Raw genomic sequence first — 16,811 nt, 5'->3', positions numbered from 1 at the left:
TTGTTCGTTGTCAGCAAACTTCGTCATCTTCTCTAGTGACACCATTTCAAGTTTGTTTTTTTTTCCTTCAATATCTCTTACGTATGATATATGTGTTCGTGTTTGTTGATTCTGGACGTATGATATATGTATAACGATAGATATTTGTGTTCGTGTACGTATACTATGATAATTTATTTTTTTCCTTCAACGTATGATAGGTATTTATTTTTGTTTCTCTACGTAAGTTAGTTTTTTTTCCGTGGATTCTTTTCGTTTAGTGTAGTAGTATGGATCGAAGCTGGATTCATCAGCGTGGTATTAGTGAAGAGTATGAGCGAGGGGTTTCTGAGTTCATACAATATGTTAAAGAAAACGTAAAACCAGTGAACGAGGCATATTTTTGCCCTTGTGTTCGTTGTCTCAATCAAGTATATGAAGACTTGGACAACATCTGTGATCATCTGTTCATCTATGGAATAATGAGAAGTTATACAGTTTGGACTTGGCATGGCGAAGTATTATATAATCCAACAAGTTTAAGAGGTTCGGATTACGTCGACGAATGGATGAGTGATCATTTAGACGAAATGGTACGTGACGTTGGCAAAGAAAATTTTGGAAGAGCTCATTTATACGATAGTCTTAAGAACAATTCGGAGCAAGAGTTGTATCCAGGATGCATCAATTTTACAAGGTTATCGGCTACTTTGAAATTGTTTTGTTTGAAAGCAAGAAACGGATAGACTGATAAAAGTTTCACGGAATTGTTGGAGTTGCTGAAGGAGATGCTACCAGAAAATAACACGTTACCTATCCGCAATTACGACGCGAAGAAAATTCTATGTCCAATTTACCTATAGTACCTAGGTTGAACCGATTGTTTTTTGTTAAAGAAGATGCGAAGAATCTTATGTGACACGTTGATGGAAGAAAATGTGATAATCTTCTTCGACACCTAGTTGATTCCCCACAATGGAAGAACATTGATGGCAAATTTCCTGAATTTAGTGCAGAGCCGAGAAACTTAAGACTTGCACTTGCTACCGATGGTATGAATCCTTATGGCAACTTAAGTAGCAAACATAGTTCATGGCCAGTTATTTTGATGATTTACAATCTATCTCCTATGTTGTGCATGAAGAGAAAATACATGATGTTCTCTATGATGATATCGGGTCCTAGACAACCTGCAAGTGACATTGATGTTTATCTAAAACCGTTAATTGACGATTTAAAAATGTTGTGGGAAGAGGGAGTCGAGGTCTTCGATTCATATTCAGAAGAAAACTTTCGTTTCGTGCAATGTTGTTTTGCACCATAAATGATTTCCCAGCATATGGGAACTTGAGTGGTTACAGTGTTAAAGGTCATTTTGCATGTCCGATTTGTGAAGAAAATTCTAGCTATCTTCAACTGAAGCATGGGCAGAAAATTGTGTACACAAGACACCGAAGATTCCTTCCTCGAAATCACCCTTACCGTAGATTAAAAAAAGCATTTAATGGAAGTCCTGAGGATGATGTAGTGTGCAGACCACGTAATGGGGAAGAAGTATATGACAAGGTGAGGAACATTGATGTTGTCTTCGAAAAACATAAAAAGAAGACCGTTGAGAAAAACATTTGGAAAAAGCGATCAATATTCTTTAATCTTCCACATTGGTGTAAACTTGATGTGCGACATTGCAAAGACGTGATGCATGTTGAAAAAAATGTATGTGATAGTGTTGTTTGGACTTTACTAAACGTTAAAGGAAAGACAAAAGATGGAGTGAAAGCACGACAAGACTTGGTTGACATGGGAATCCGTTTTGAGTTACATCCACAATCCATAGGAACATGCACATATCTTCCTCCAGCTTGTCACACTCTTTCAAAAAATGAAAAACAAATGTTTTCTCAATGTTTACATAGTGTGAAGGTTCCACAAGGTTATTCGTCGAATATTAGTAGCCTTGTTTCTATGAAAGATTTGAAGTTGGTTGGTTTAAAGTCTCACGATTGTCATGTCTTAATGCAACAACTTTTACCAGTAGCTATTCGAGCCATATTACCTGCCTCTGTTAGAGGTATTCTCACACGTTTGAGTTTGTTTTTCAATGCCATTTGCAAGAAAGTTGTTGATCCTCGACAATTAGATGATTTGCAAAATGAGGCCATCAGACTATTGTGCCAATTGGAAATGTATTTCCCACCCTCATTTTTTGATATCATGGTTCATTTGATTGTCCATCTAGTGAGAGAGATTCGAATATGTGGGCCGATTTTCTTGAGGTGGATGTACCCGATTGAAAGATACATGAAGATCTTAAAGGGATATGTTAAGAATCAATTGAGACCGGAAGCTTCGATTATAGAGCGCTACATTGCAGAGAAGTCATTGAATTATGCTCAAGTTATATGCCAAGTTGTGACCCAATAGGACTTCCAAAGAAAAGACATGAAAACATACATGAAGGAAAGGGAGTTCGAGGAGTAAGGATTGAAAGTGTTAGTGGAAAAGAAGTTAATCAAGCACATTTGTACATTTTAAACAACACAGAGGATGTTATTCCTTACATTTCACAACACATTGATGAAATTAAGTCAGCACATCCACTTAATGAACATAACAAATCCTTTTTAGCTTGGTTTAAGAAAAAGATTTATGCGACTCCGAATGTTTCTGAAAATCTATTGAGACTAGATCGTGGACCTAACACTGATGCGATCACTTTCGGCGGCTATTACATAAACAATTACTTGTTCTATTCAGAAGCTTAATGATACACCACACGTACTGTCACGTAGTGGTTATGCGTTATTAGGTCTTGAGTCACCTGATCTAGCACCTCCACCAGCCAGACATGAATTGTGGAAGGCTGCATGAACAAATTCCAATGGCCAGTTTACATCCATGTCTGCTCAGGAGATATCCTAGAGAATTTTAAGTGGAAACTTTTAACTGATTACCATAGTTCATAAAAAAATTATGTAACAAACTTTTTAATGTGTCTAGCTTCATTATGATATGCAGGATGACTATGTTGACCAACAGAGTCAAGGCACATTTGTGGCATAAGGTAGGGAGGTTCTCCTAGTAGAAGCCACAGGTTGGCTAGACCGTTCAAGTCGTGTGCGTGCTGTTGGAGGAGATATTGGATTGAGGGACTACTTTGGCCCTAAACCAAGAAGCACATAAGCCGTGACTTAGGAAAGGGTTAGTAGCATCAGGTAACAAGTGCAAGTTGAATTAGAGGAAAGCATGGGTGAACGGTTCAGAATGATCAAAGAAAAACTTGTGATGATCACCCAACAACAGCAACAACAACAAAAGAGCAACAACAACAGTTACAGCAGGAGGACGCCCCTACAGATGATCCTATTGTACCTCGTGTGAGCACCAAAGGCTCATGCTCTACTACAGATCATACTAATTACAATATTCAGTATGAGTTTTTGGTTGATATGGATCCTCCGCGTGTAGTGGTCGTGGGACGACAAATTGCAGGAGGCCAGACCATTCATGGTGCTCCTTTATTGCCCACTCACGTGCGGGTAATGATTGATGATCCAAGAGACCCCTAAGCTCGAGTGCTAGTGCCTACATCTGAAATCCAATTCGTGGGGAGGCCTTAGGCACATTTATAGATTCGCCTAAGGCTATGATCATGCCATATTTTGGCCCACTAGTAGTATTATATTCTTCTTTTAATTATCTTAAATCTTCAAGTTATAATTAAACGATTCCTAACTTTTGTAAATGTGAGTTGCAGGTCTACCATCCTAAGAAACAACCAATTGCTCAACCTGTGAATGAGGCTCTGGAGGAAACAGAAGACCATGATGCTATATCCATATTGACCTCCAGATTAAATAAGTTGAGAAAAGGACCCGTAGAGATGCTGTGGGAGTTAAGAACATTTGGCCTCGAGTGCCATGTTCCATTGTATATTAGTTTCGATGATGCATATGAGATCATTGGTGGAGAAAAAATGCTCAACATTGCATGCATACAACTATGGTGCATGCAAGTTTTTTATTTGTTATTTTCCAATTTGTATATTAATATTATTACTTTTTAATAAATATACTTAACTTTATTCTTACAGGTACATGGACATCATTGTAGTTGAATCAGGTCGAGCGTCTGTTTATGGCCTTCGTGAACCTCAAATCATTTAACCATCTGGAAACACATTAGATTTCAAAAAATCATATATTCAAACATAGATGATTGAGTCTAACAGAGAGATATATATTGCGCCATACATTGATGCGTATGTGTTTCCCAATATTGCCAACTTTTATCAAATTTTAATCAATAAAGTAACTCACTAGTTGTCTTTACATGATAGGTGTCATTGGCAACTCATGGTGATCATTCCAAAAAAACCATAAGTTGTATGGTTTTGTTCTCTTCAAAGGAAGATTAAAGAAGAGTTGAAGTCCTTGATACAAATGTAAGTATTACATTCATTCTTATCAATTCATTATGATATTAATATATTAACTTATGTTTCTAATGTTTCAAATGTTTCAAATTTGTTTAGAGTTGTGATTAGGAACAGAGGACAACAACTTGAAATTATATATCTTAAGGTTCGAATTTGTTGATCTTTAACCTTTGATTTTCGTAGTCAAATTTAAACCATTACATTTGACTAAGTTCTTTCACATGTTTAGTGTAATAAGCAGAATGATTCCTAGGCATGTGGCTACTACATCATGTCATGGATAAAGGCAATCATCCGAGCAAAAATCAGAGGGGAATGGACTGAGGTAGAAATTTACATTTGAAAATCTTACAAATATCAATAAACTTTTGACATTAAAATGAATATAATAGTAAAGTTTCCTTGATTATGCAGCGGTTCAACACTACCTCTCCATTGTCCACTTCAGTAATAAAGACGATAAGAGAGGATTGGGTAGGATTTTTGAATAAACATTTTAAATAGCTATAGCTTTAGGTTTTTCCTTTCATGATAGTAGCATTTGCTTACTTGTGCAGCTTTTAAACTGTTAATAGATTATTGTGAATAGATGAATATTGTGAATAAATGAATACTGTGAATAGATGAATGGAAAATTGGGTTCTTTTATGTTTTGATGATAGCATTAACGTCTTTTAGTTTTACTATTTAATTAGAATTGATGAATTAATGATAGCATGGTTTAAATTATTTAATTTTGTGAATATATATGAATTGGAAAATTGGTTTCTGTATTTCAGGTCTGGTTAATAAGCTAAACCGAATCAAATCTAAAAAAAAAACACTGCGTCGAAGTATACACCGTTCGACGTACAAACATCGACAGTAACGTCCAATATCGACAAGTTTGACGTTAACCTTACATCCATCCCCTTATACTTGACGTCAAATATTCCTTTAAATATAAATATTTATTCAAATATTACTCAAAAATTGACGTCCTCTTTGAACTACGACGTGAACATTACGTCCGTTATCTTCCGTAACGACGTTAACTTTACGTTCCTTCCCTCGTACATAAGACGACAAATCTTACTATAAATATAAATATTTATTCAAATATTGAACGCCATTCTCTTACTAACGGACGTAACCTCACATCGTTGCACAAAATCGACATTAGGTTTACGTCAATTCTCGATCGACTCGACGTCAAATTGTCCTATTAACATCGCCTAGTGATATTCGACGTAAAATTTACGTCACCCGCTATCACATCGGTTGCGAATTCATCGTTAAAAGCCAAAAATAACCGACGTAATACGTTGTTTTTGTACTAGTGCAAGTTTAAAATATATAATAAACAAGCCAAATATGAGGCCTTAATTGTAGGACTTACTTTGGCAAGAGACATGGAGGTGAGCATAGTTGACTGTAGGACTGACTCCCAGCTTATTGTGGAGTAGATGAAAGGAACAGTTCAAATCAAAGGCGAACAACTCCTCAAATACTACCATAGGGCTATTCAACTAACTAAAGGCTTTGAGGCCATTAACATCAGAGACATACCCCAAGTGGAGAACACTGGCACGAACATAATGTCCAAGCTAGAAAGTGAAAAGGAAAAAAGGCAGTTGTCTACAATGATAAGGCCGATATTAACCAAACCCACTGTGGAATGCATGTTGTAACACCGCTTCAGGATGCTACTAAAATTTAGAAATTTTTTTGTGCATATACTAAACATAATTATTTTTCATCATAAAATAAAATATTAAAATGTTCATTTATTTCATCAAATAAATGTTCCACTTAGAAAAATGTATTCTAATAATAAAAAGACAGTTAAGAATAGTCAATAATTAATGTTTATCCAAAATACATCTGAAATACAAGAAAATGCATTCCCAACGCAATCCCCATGTTCTTCATTATTGTGCATCTGAACCATCATTTGCAACATTATCTGCTCACGTATAACACAAGTCATACGATCATCACAGGTGGAAACCATAACCACAAACACACAAGGATAAGCTACATAATAATTAAAATTACAAATATACAATAATAAAACATCATAAGACTCCCTATTCAATCTTTCGCTAATTTTATAAATAACATAATCGAATAACATTTATGGTTGTATCATCTACAAAAAATGACCCAAGTGCTTCAATCATCAACATAACCCTCGCACGTAGCTTACCATCCAAAACCAGTTCAAGTGTCACTTCCCATCACTCTCTAAGAGAGCTTTCCTGAGCAAGTACACAATGTCAATTCCCATCACTCTTCCAAAGAGCTTCCTTGGGCAAGTGCAAAGTTTAATTTAAAATCACTCTTCTAGAGAGCTTTCTCGAGCAAGTACACAATGCCACTTCCTATCAGTCTCTTAAAGAGCTTCTCTAAGCAAGTACACGGTAACACTTCAGTGATGAACCACACGTCGAACACACCTTTAGCGAAGCATACTGATCTCTATACAATGAACAATCATTGGGACATGCATGTATCTTTTGGTATTTTAAACCCATTGGACATAAAATTTTCTTCGCATCGTAATTATGGATAGGTAACGTGTTATTTTCTAGAAGCATCTCCTTCAGCAACTCCAACAATTCCATGAAACTTTTATCAGTTCATCCGTTTCTTTCTTTCAAACAAAACAATTTCAAAGTTGCCGATAATCGTGTAAAGTTTATGCATCCTGGATACAACTCTTGCTCTGAATCGTTCTTAAGACTTTCGTATAAATGAGTTCTTCCAAAATTTTCTTTGCCAATGTCACGTACCTTTTCCTCTAAATGATCATTCATCCATTCGTCGACATAATCTGAACCTCTTAACGATGTTGGCTTATATAATACTTCACATGCCAAGTCCAAACTGTATAACTTCTCAATATTCCATAGATGAACAAATGATCATGTATAATGTCCAAGTCTCCAAATACTTGATTGAGACAACAAACACAAGGGCAAAATTATGTCTTGTTCACTGGTTTTGCGTGTTCTTTAACATATTCTAAGAATTCATATACTCCTCTTTCATACTCTTCACTAATACAACGCTGATGAATTTAGCTTTAATCCATACTATTCTAAATAATTTTATAAACAACAAAAAGCAAGACACCACGTCAAAAAAAATTTAACTTACGAATCTAGAACCCACAAACACACCCAAAACTATAAACACAAACACATACATCGCAATACATTGAAGGAGAAAAAACATAAAGCTAACCTCCATATGTTGTCATTGATGAAGAAGATGAAGTCGCTCACCACGTACACAAAAGCCTAAAGAAAAACGAAAATCAATTGGTCAAAACAAATGAAAAACGAAGCAAATGAGTATAAAAAAACTTTCACAAGCATTAAACGACTAAAAACTAACCTTGTTTGTTGTTTGCACTCGTCCCTGAAGAAGAAAGTTCAAGCAGAAATGAAAGTGCGAAGAAATAGTGAAATTGTGTTATGTTTTTTACATTCATTAAAACACTTTCAATGTTGGACCCATGGTAAATTCGACATTCTATTTAAATAAAACGTGGAAGCCCCATATAATTCGATGTTATGTAGTGGTAAATATTTAAACTAGCGCCCCACTCTTTTATTGCTTTTTTCTTTGAAACCACCCATAAGACGTCGAACTTTGCGGGGCTTCAACGTTTTATTGGTCAGCCAAAAGCCAAATGGTCATTCTTCGGGGCTTCGACTTTTTATTGGTCAGCATAAGCCAAAGGGTCATCCTCTCTTTTATTCTTTTAATCTTTTTTTCTTTTATAGCACTCATAAAATGTCGAACTCTATGGGACTTCAACGTTATTATTAGTCACGCTGAACGTTATGATTGTTTATTACAATGTTATACGTTATGATTGTTTATTATAGTTTTATTAAAGTACAGTTAACAGCGCATGTATTGACGGAGAATACTATGGGGATTCGGCGTTATTATTGCTCAGGGACATGGAGTGGTTGGGTGCATTAGTCATGAACGTTGAATTCTATGGGAGTTTGACGTTTTATTGGTTAGCCAGAAGCATAAGGGTCATTGTCTCTTTTACTCTTTAAATCTTTTTTTCTTTTAAACCACCCATAAAACGTCGAATTCTACAACGCTTCAACGTTTTATTAGTCAGCCAGAAGCCAAAGGGTCATCCTCTCTTTTATTCTTTTAATCTTTTTTTCTTTTAAACCACCCATAAAACGTTGAACTCTATGGGGCTTCGACGTTTTATTGGTCAACCATAATTTTATTCTTTTAATCTTTTTTTCTTTTAAACCACCAATAAAACGTCGAACTTTATGGGGCTTTGACGTTTTTATTAGTCACCCTAAACGTTATGATTATTTATTACAGTTTTATTACAATGCAGTTTACAACACATCTATTGAGGACGTATTCTAAGGGGATTTGACGTTATAATTGCTCAGGGACATGGAGTGGTTGGGCACATTAATTATGTGCATTTACCAAGGAAGTCATGAACGCCGATTTTTATGGGGCTTCAACGTCAAAATGTTATTAACAGGTATACTTGTTCACATAGTTGTTCAGTTCCTTACGATGGTTACACGTCGAATTCGGCTGGGCTTGGCTGTCAATACTAGGTAGTGGAAAGGGGCATTTAGTAGGCATAATTAGTACTGTTATCCATGATGAACTACTTATTCGACGTCGAATTCTTCTGAATTTCGACGTCCATTATTCTTCTATAAATAACATGCATTTAATGTAATTTCTTACCTTCTATTTCCCTATTCAACATATTAGGATCCATGCTTTTTTTATTTCCTTTGCATTTTCCTTTTCTTAGATTTTAGAGCATTTTTGTTCTTTAAATTGCAATTTGCTGACTTGAATTTCAAAGTGGTGCATTCAGCTTAGTTGATATGAAGGTGCCCTTTGAAATTCAAGTCACCAAATGCTTTTTATAGTACAAAAATGGTTAAGATATATTACTGAAAGGGAAGTGCTCAGAAAAAAGAAATATGGTTCACAATATGTTTAATGCCGAAACAATTTTAAGATCTCAAATAAAGCTCTAAAAAATGTCCAACTTTTCATTTAGCAATGTATGATTCATTTTTTAAATTGTCTTGAAGTTGTTTTCTACCGTTAGATTTCAAAGCTAACTAATATCTTAGGGTGGAAATAACTTGAAGACAATTCAATATATGAATCTATATACACATTTGATGTCGAATATTGGTTGCATCTGATGCAAATACCATGCATATCCCTTTGGTTGATTCATTTTTCTAAGCTCTCTTGGAGGTGTATTTTAAAGGTTTGACGTCGAATATTGGTTGCATCCGATGAAAATACCATGCATATGCCTTTGGTTGATTCATTTTTCTAAGCTCTCCTTAAGGTGTATTTTAAAGGTTTGACATCGAATATTGTCTGCATCTGATGCAAAGATCATGCATATCCCTTTGTAAATGTTAAAATAGAATGGCTTAGTTTCTCACACCAAGAGGGGGGGTGAATTGGTGAAGTATAAAAAATATAATATTTCAAAAACTATTTCACAAAATAAGATGCTTTTACACTTTTCTTGAATCGCAAGTTAAAAGATATGCAATGTAGCAGTAAACTTAATCGAATATACTAACAACGTAATCGACTTAATAAAAGAGTGTAGGGATCAGAAAATTCAAACGCTGATTTTTATACTGGTTCGGCCAAGCCTACATCCAGTGTCCTTCCAACCACAGGAAGTAAATACACTATAAAGATCAAGGTTTTTACAACAAGGTTTTTACAGAGACCTCACGTCAAAAGTGTAAAACACCTCTTTAACCCTCTAATCTAAATATAGGCAACAACACAAACAAGACCAGAAGCAAGAACACCCTCTTCTGTTGTCTATCCCTTTGAGACACTCTCAAAGTCAAGAACATCGTTCTTCTTCCTGCTAACACCACAGGGAATCCAAGCCAATCCTCAAAGATTACAAATCCTGATCATGCAGAATACACCCAGTTGTGCAGATTGATCAGACGTTCAAATTAGCAAGCCTTGCTTCTCAAGAAACCTCAAGTCTTTGATCACCACGGTCAATCTTGGTTCTTTGAGCTTTTTTTTCTTTGTAAGATCACACGGCTTTCTGTAAAAGATATGAAAACGTCAGATTCACAAAAGTTCTTATAGAATTCAAAACAATGTCAATTTATAATAATACACTCATCAGACGTGTTTTAATCGATTTCTCTACTAATGTAGTCGAATGCATCTTGCAGTTATAACAGACTAACATCAGTCAAGCTCATTAATTGAATGTACATTTAATACAATCGACTTACAATAAATGCCTGGTCAATATATTTAAAAATATGACCATTACGACAATTATGTCAAGTATTCAATCAGTTTTCAAAATAACAATCAACTTAGTCAAATACACATTGCATGTAGTCGATTAAGAAAAATCACTTAGCACATTTTTGAAAATAATTCTCTTCAAAATAACTCACAGCACACTTGATAAAAGTTTGTGCAAACACACAAGTTTTAATCGATTCATCCCATAATGTAATCGACTTAAAACTGTTGTTTTGCTACACATTAAAGTTCAACCAAAGTGCTTGTGGTTTTCCATTTCTAAAAACTCATGTCATGCATACACATATAAAATCACATATTAAACACAGTGATATGCAATGAACAACACAATCATGTTCACAAATATGCTTATACAGATTTATCACAGTAAACAAAAGCATATAACATGTTAGCATAGAACATGTAACATAGAATAGTCATGTGTTATTAATTATGTGTTGTTACCATCAAAAACACATATATCATTGAGATTATAGGTTCAGCTAAACCAATGCTCCCCCTATCGACAATCTCAACAATGATTAATAATCAACCATGTTGCACAAAACATACAAATTATCTCAATATTCAATTACATCAAATTCTCCCCATTTGGGCATTATCAAAAAAGATATTTAAAGTAATTGAGACACTGATAATCACGCATATAGAGATGCATCAGATAAGATGACATAAATATTATGATGCTCCCTCTATCAACGATATAATCACGCATATAGAGATGCATCATATAAGACAACAGAAATATTATGATGTTCCCTCTATCAACGATATTCACATGATAATAATATTTTCTCCCCCTTAACGGAAACATGTGAACTATATCAACACTATATAATGCTCCCCCTGTCATTATACATGTTTCAATCTCAAATCACATATGCATAATGCAGTACAATCAGAGTATATCTCAGAGCATATAAAATCATATTCAAGCATTGTATCAGAACAAATATACCACAGTAGTAATTTCAGAGCATAAATGATACAATTTGAATCACCAATATAGTTTAAACACTTAATATCTCAAAAACATATTCATAACAGATAAACACAGAGATATAAGATGTATAAACATTCAACAGATATTTATCAAGGTTTAAAGATGACAGATATTCCCAGTTTGGAATCTTCAAACCCAATGTCGAAAACCAATCGATTTGATCATAGTCATAATCGACTTCTTGTTGTTCAGAATGTCGACCTTCCATTTAATCTCAGTTAGCAAACATATTTCCTGCATAACCTTTCTAGGTCTTTCCAGATCAAGCATTTTAGAATCAATGTATTACATGAATTATCACAGGTAATGTATAAGTATGCAATAATGTAAATGTGACAGTAAAACATGTGCAGTTTCATACATACAGATTGTAATTGACTTTGTTAATCAGTTTCACTCAATCACAGATATAATCAACCATTCACAGACTGAATTAATATAAAATCTAATTTCATTGATAGTCAATCATTGAGTACAATCAGATAGAAACAAAAGATAATGGCATATAATGTCAATCATTACAAATTAAAACATAAAATCACAACCAAACAGAAACATAACACTACTGGATTCAAAATATGTGATCCTATAGTCCTATTCTGATTCAGATGACTTTACAATCTTCTCGTCTGCACAGTTTTTTTTCACTCTCAGAATCATCTATAGAGGTGTCACCAAAGGCATTTATTCTCAATGCATAATCCATCTTACGATGTAGTTCTGTGAAGGATCTTTGAAGCATTGACATTTTATCATCAAGTCTATTGAACCTTTCAACCACAAACTTCTCAAATCTTTTAAGAGGTTTGAATTTATCTTTTGATGTGTCAATGTTGACAAGATTAACTTCATCAGTACTAGGGTAGTATTCATCTGTGAATATTCAGCCTTCTTCACTTTTTCTAAGACCTATGTGATCCAGAAATAGTTTTTCAATTACATCCTTCTTGTTGCAGCAAATGGTTACTTCATTTGTGATGTCCACATCATGAAACCTCATAATCCTTCTTATGAATACAACATATGGTAGATAATATTCTTTCCGCCTGGCTACCTTTATCATGTGATCACTGATTACAAAGGTCCAGCTCGTCTGAATCTTGGTTCTAAATGCATGTAATAGATACATGTCCTCTGCAGTTAGCATGGTTTGATCTTCTCTCCTTGGAAACAGAATCCAAGTGATCACAAATGCGCACATCTTGTCCTACTTGCTTAGATGATCAATACAAAAGAAATCATAATTTCTTATCCTGTATGGATTTCTTAAGTAGTTGTTGTAGATATCAATCTTGTTGAGACCCGGTATACCAAATATCCTCCTGGTTGAAATTCAGCAACACACCTCCATACCGCTTCATCAATACGAATAGTTACACCCTTTACTTTGGATAGAAGACAATTTCTTTCTTTCTTCAAGTTTCCATTGAACACTTTCACCAGATTTGGATAGTTGTCTCCTTCGAGTTCAACAAACTTTGTTAGTCCAGAGTGAACTAGCCATTCTTGAAACATAAATCCTTCAACACGAAAGAAGTTGATGCTTAGGCATTTGTGCCTGATTACTTCGTTGAAGCCTCACTGGCATATGAAGTCAGTCCGTTGTTCATCTTTGCTAAACCAGCCGAATGGATTTGCTTCTCTAACCACAGGGGCATGGAACTTTCTCGGTCGAGAGGATGAAGCGGCCATGATAGATATCGAAGAATTGTAGAGCCCTCTTGGCTCATAAAAGGGTTTGGTGTTTCACAATTTTGAGGCAATCACGCAGCATGCAAATTTGTCAAATTAGATGTTTATAAGGCGTGACCCAAAATTCACATACTCAGGCCCATTTGAATTTTCAAAAATAGAAAGTCCATTACAGAGAATTAATCGATTTAATTCAATTCATAGTCGACTTAATGTTTAACAAAGTGTTACTTAAATAGAGAAACACACACATAGAACATATTTGACTCTATTCATAACATAATCGATTAACAGTCGTGTAATCATATTTTCATACAATCCAGTCAATCATATAGACATTCAACAGACATGCATACAACAATCATTCATATCAACATTTATGATGCATGAATGTATGAAAATAATTGCTACAATTACAAAATTATAGATACTCAAGAACAAAAGATTTCTTCATTGTAGTTGATCCTTGAGTTCTGTACTGCTTCAGCTACAGCTACTTCCCTGCAAAAGAATCGAATGGTTTTGACGCTGGTACCCAGATAAACTTGGGTCCTTTCATGTCAGTTGCAGGAGGTTGTTCCTTAGGAATCCATTTGTATTTTCCTTTGGGAACTCTAACCTTTCTATAATAGTAGTTTCTTACATTGTGACCAATTGTATTGCAATAAAAACCGGCATTAGTAACAGGCTTACTCAGATCAATAAATTTCTTGGAATTGATCCTATTACTTTTTGCTTTATAGCCAATGCCTTGCCTATTAATTGCTCTACAAGATGATCTTAACACATCATCCAGATTTTCTTTTCCTTGAGTAAATTTAGCTAGAATGCTGGTTAAGTAATCAATTTTCTCAATGTGCACAGGATAGTTATCACACTTCTTTTCAACCATTTGTATTTTTGTTTTAACTGTCTTTGTAGATTTCAAAGCAATTTCTAACTCATTTTTTCAATTTATCGTTTACCTCTACAAGATTATCAATTTTGTACTTATAGTAATTTCTTTCAAAGGATAATCAATTCACCTTATATTGGAGTCGCATGGCTTCTGCATGAATTTCGTGGAAAGCATCCAACAACATGTTATACTTCACCTCAATACGCTCATTTTCAAAATTATCATCGTTGTCATCATTAGAATGTGCAGAGCGTGCCATGAAACATAAATTTGATTCCTCTTCCACACTGCAATCATCATTGCTTGAAGAATCACCATCACTATTTTCCCAGGCTATATATGATTTTCTTTGCTTTCTGTCCTGAGGGTACTTTGTGATTACTTTCTGCTTGTTCTTCAAGTTTGGACAATCAGGCTTGATGTGACCTTCTTTTCCACATTCATAATACTGTACAGTGTTGTTTCTTGAACTCTTTCTTCCTCTTGATATAATCAGAAGTAGGATGTTGAGACTCTAATGGTACTAACTCAAAAACAGACTCTAAAGATAAATTCCTAGAATGCCTAGCTAACCTATACAAAGTCCTATCAATTTCAGGATCAAAGGGTGGTAGTTTTCTAGGATTAACCCTAGTCATACACTAATTTAACTCCTATAAGCAAAAGTCAACATAGTGACACCTAGGGGGTAAATAGCAAGTATATGCAAAGCAAATCAGAATGGGCTAAAAATTTTTACTAACACCCAAAAATCATGAAAATATAGCACAAAAAATTTCAAAGCAAAATTCAAAGTGCAACTATGTCAACCAACACAAGAAAGTGCGAAAACGGTAAAAATAAAACTCAAAAAATAAAAAAGAAATAGAAAATGACCTCTTTTTGGAATTAGAGGCCTGGGCTCCTGACGTAAGCGAGGAGAAATGGATAGCTCGTGTTTTTCTACCCAAAAAGCACATATGATACGTCCAATTCGGACATCATGAGCAAAAGTTGCGTCGTTGCGAAGCACACATGTACTCCAAACAAACATAACCTCGAACCAGAATCTCCAAACATAGAAAAACACTTAGTTCAAATATCAAAATGTGGATGTTAGAGACAAAAGAGATATTTACGGAATGTTCTTCACTTGAAGAAAAGTATAAAAAGATCATACAACCTACTTTAAGCAAAGGACTAGAAAAGCATGTCTGCTATGACAAAGTTGACTTACACAACGGCTGTTGTGAAAAGAAAAAAAAAAGAAAACACATGTATCAAAACTATAAACTACAAACTCAGTCTAACGGAAAAAAAATTCATGAAGCATATAAATAGAAGATCTCTCAAGAAGAAAATCAAGAGATAACTTATGGGAAAATCTTAAGAGAGAAGAGCTTACAACGACATATTCATGCTGAAGAGAAAAAGAGAAAGAGCTCAAGAAAAAGAATGCATCTGAGCAAAAGAAAAGAGGATAAAAGAGAAAAAGAGAAATAAATACTCTCAAGCTTCATTGTCAAATTGCTTACTATTGTAAGAGAGAAGAAAGAAACACCTACGAGTGTTTAAACTGCATTGTATTGTACTCAAATCCTCTCGTTGAGAGATATAGTCTGAACTACTTGTAAGCAATCGTTGATTGCAATTTTGAAGAGAATTAAAACACTCACAACTGAACTATGTTTGAGTTGAGGAATATAAGCGCGATAGTCTAGTACCAGGAGTGGTTCGAATACTCAAAGGAAATCTTGACAAGGTATTGAGTACCAAGAGTGATGCGAATACTCAAAGGAAATCTTTGCAGGATGCTGAGTACCAAGAGTGGTGCAAACACTCATTTGTAATTGTTTGAAGATTATAGTCGAACCCTTTGCGGAGGAGACTGGACGTAGCTATATTGGAGCGAACCAGTATAAAATCTCTTATGTTATTTTCTCTTTTCTTAGCTAAATGATCCTCTTGAAAAACCTATAGTTGAGCTTTATATTTTAAGTACAGGAACTTCCAAGCTAAACGATTATTTTCTTTAAGGAACTTCTTACAAAACACTACAGTAGATATATTTTGAATAACACTTCAAACTTATCAACACTAATACATATATCTCAAGTCGATCATCTAAGTTTTCAAAAGAATATTTCAAGAGCTCGATAGTGTTCTATATCAGAAGGGTTGCGAAATCGTTTTCCATTAACACTATTCAACCCCCCTTCTGGTGTTTTCCAGATACTTCAACTAATAATGCGTGCCTCCTAGATAAAGCATCAACAACAACATTAGTACCCCCCTTCTTGTGTTTAATGACGTAGCGAAACTACTCTAGATATTTCACTCACTTTGTATGTCTCTTGTTTAATTTTCCTTGCCCTTTAAAATACTTGAGAGACTCATGGTAAGTATGTATAATGAACTATCGAGTCACTAAGTAATGCTCTAAAGTCTTTAAAGCTCTAATGAGGGCATACAATTCTTTATCA

At 34.7% G+C, this 16,811-nt stretch overlaps 1 pseudogene; it reads left to right on the top strand.

The window, feature by feature from the left end:
• The first annotated feature begins 269 nt into the window (after positions 1–269).
• Positions 270–2,744, top strand: LOC148205104 (uncharacterized; annotated as a pseudogene).
• Positions 2,745–16,811: the final 14,067 nt, after the last annotated feature.

The sequence above is a fragment of the Vigna umbellata genome, chromosome 1 (genome assembly GCF_029865625.1).
Source record: "Vigna umbellata cultivar VRB3 chromosome 1, Vumbellata_1.0, whole genome shotgun sequence".
Lineage (NCBI taxonomy): Eukaryota > Viridiplantae > Streptophyta > Magnoliopsida > Fabales > Fabaceae > Vigna > Vigna umbellata.
Note: the sequence above shows the minus strand (reverse complement) of the source record. Positions and strands in the feature narration are given on the sequence as shown.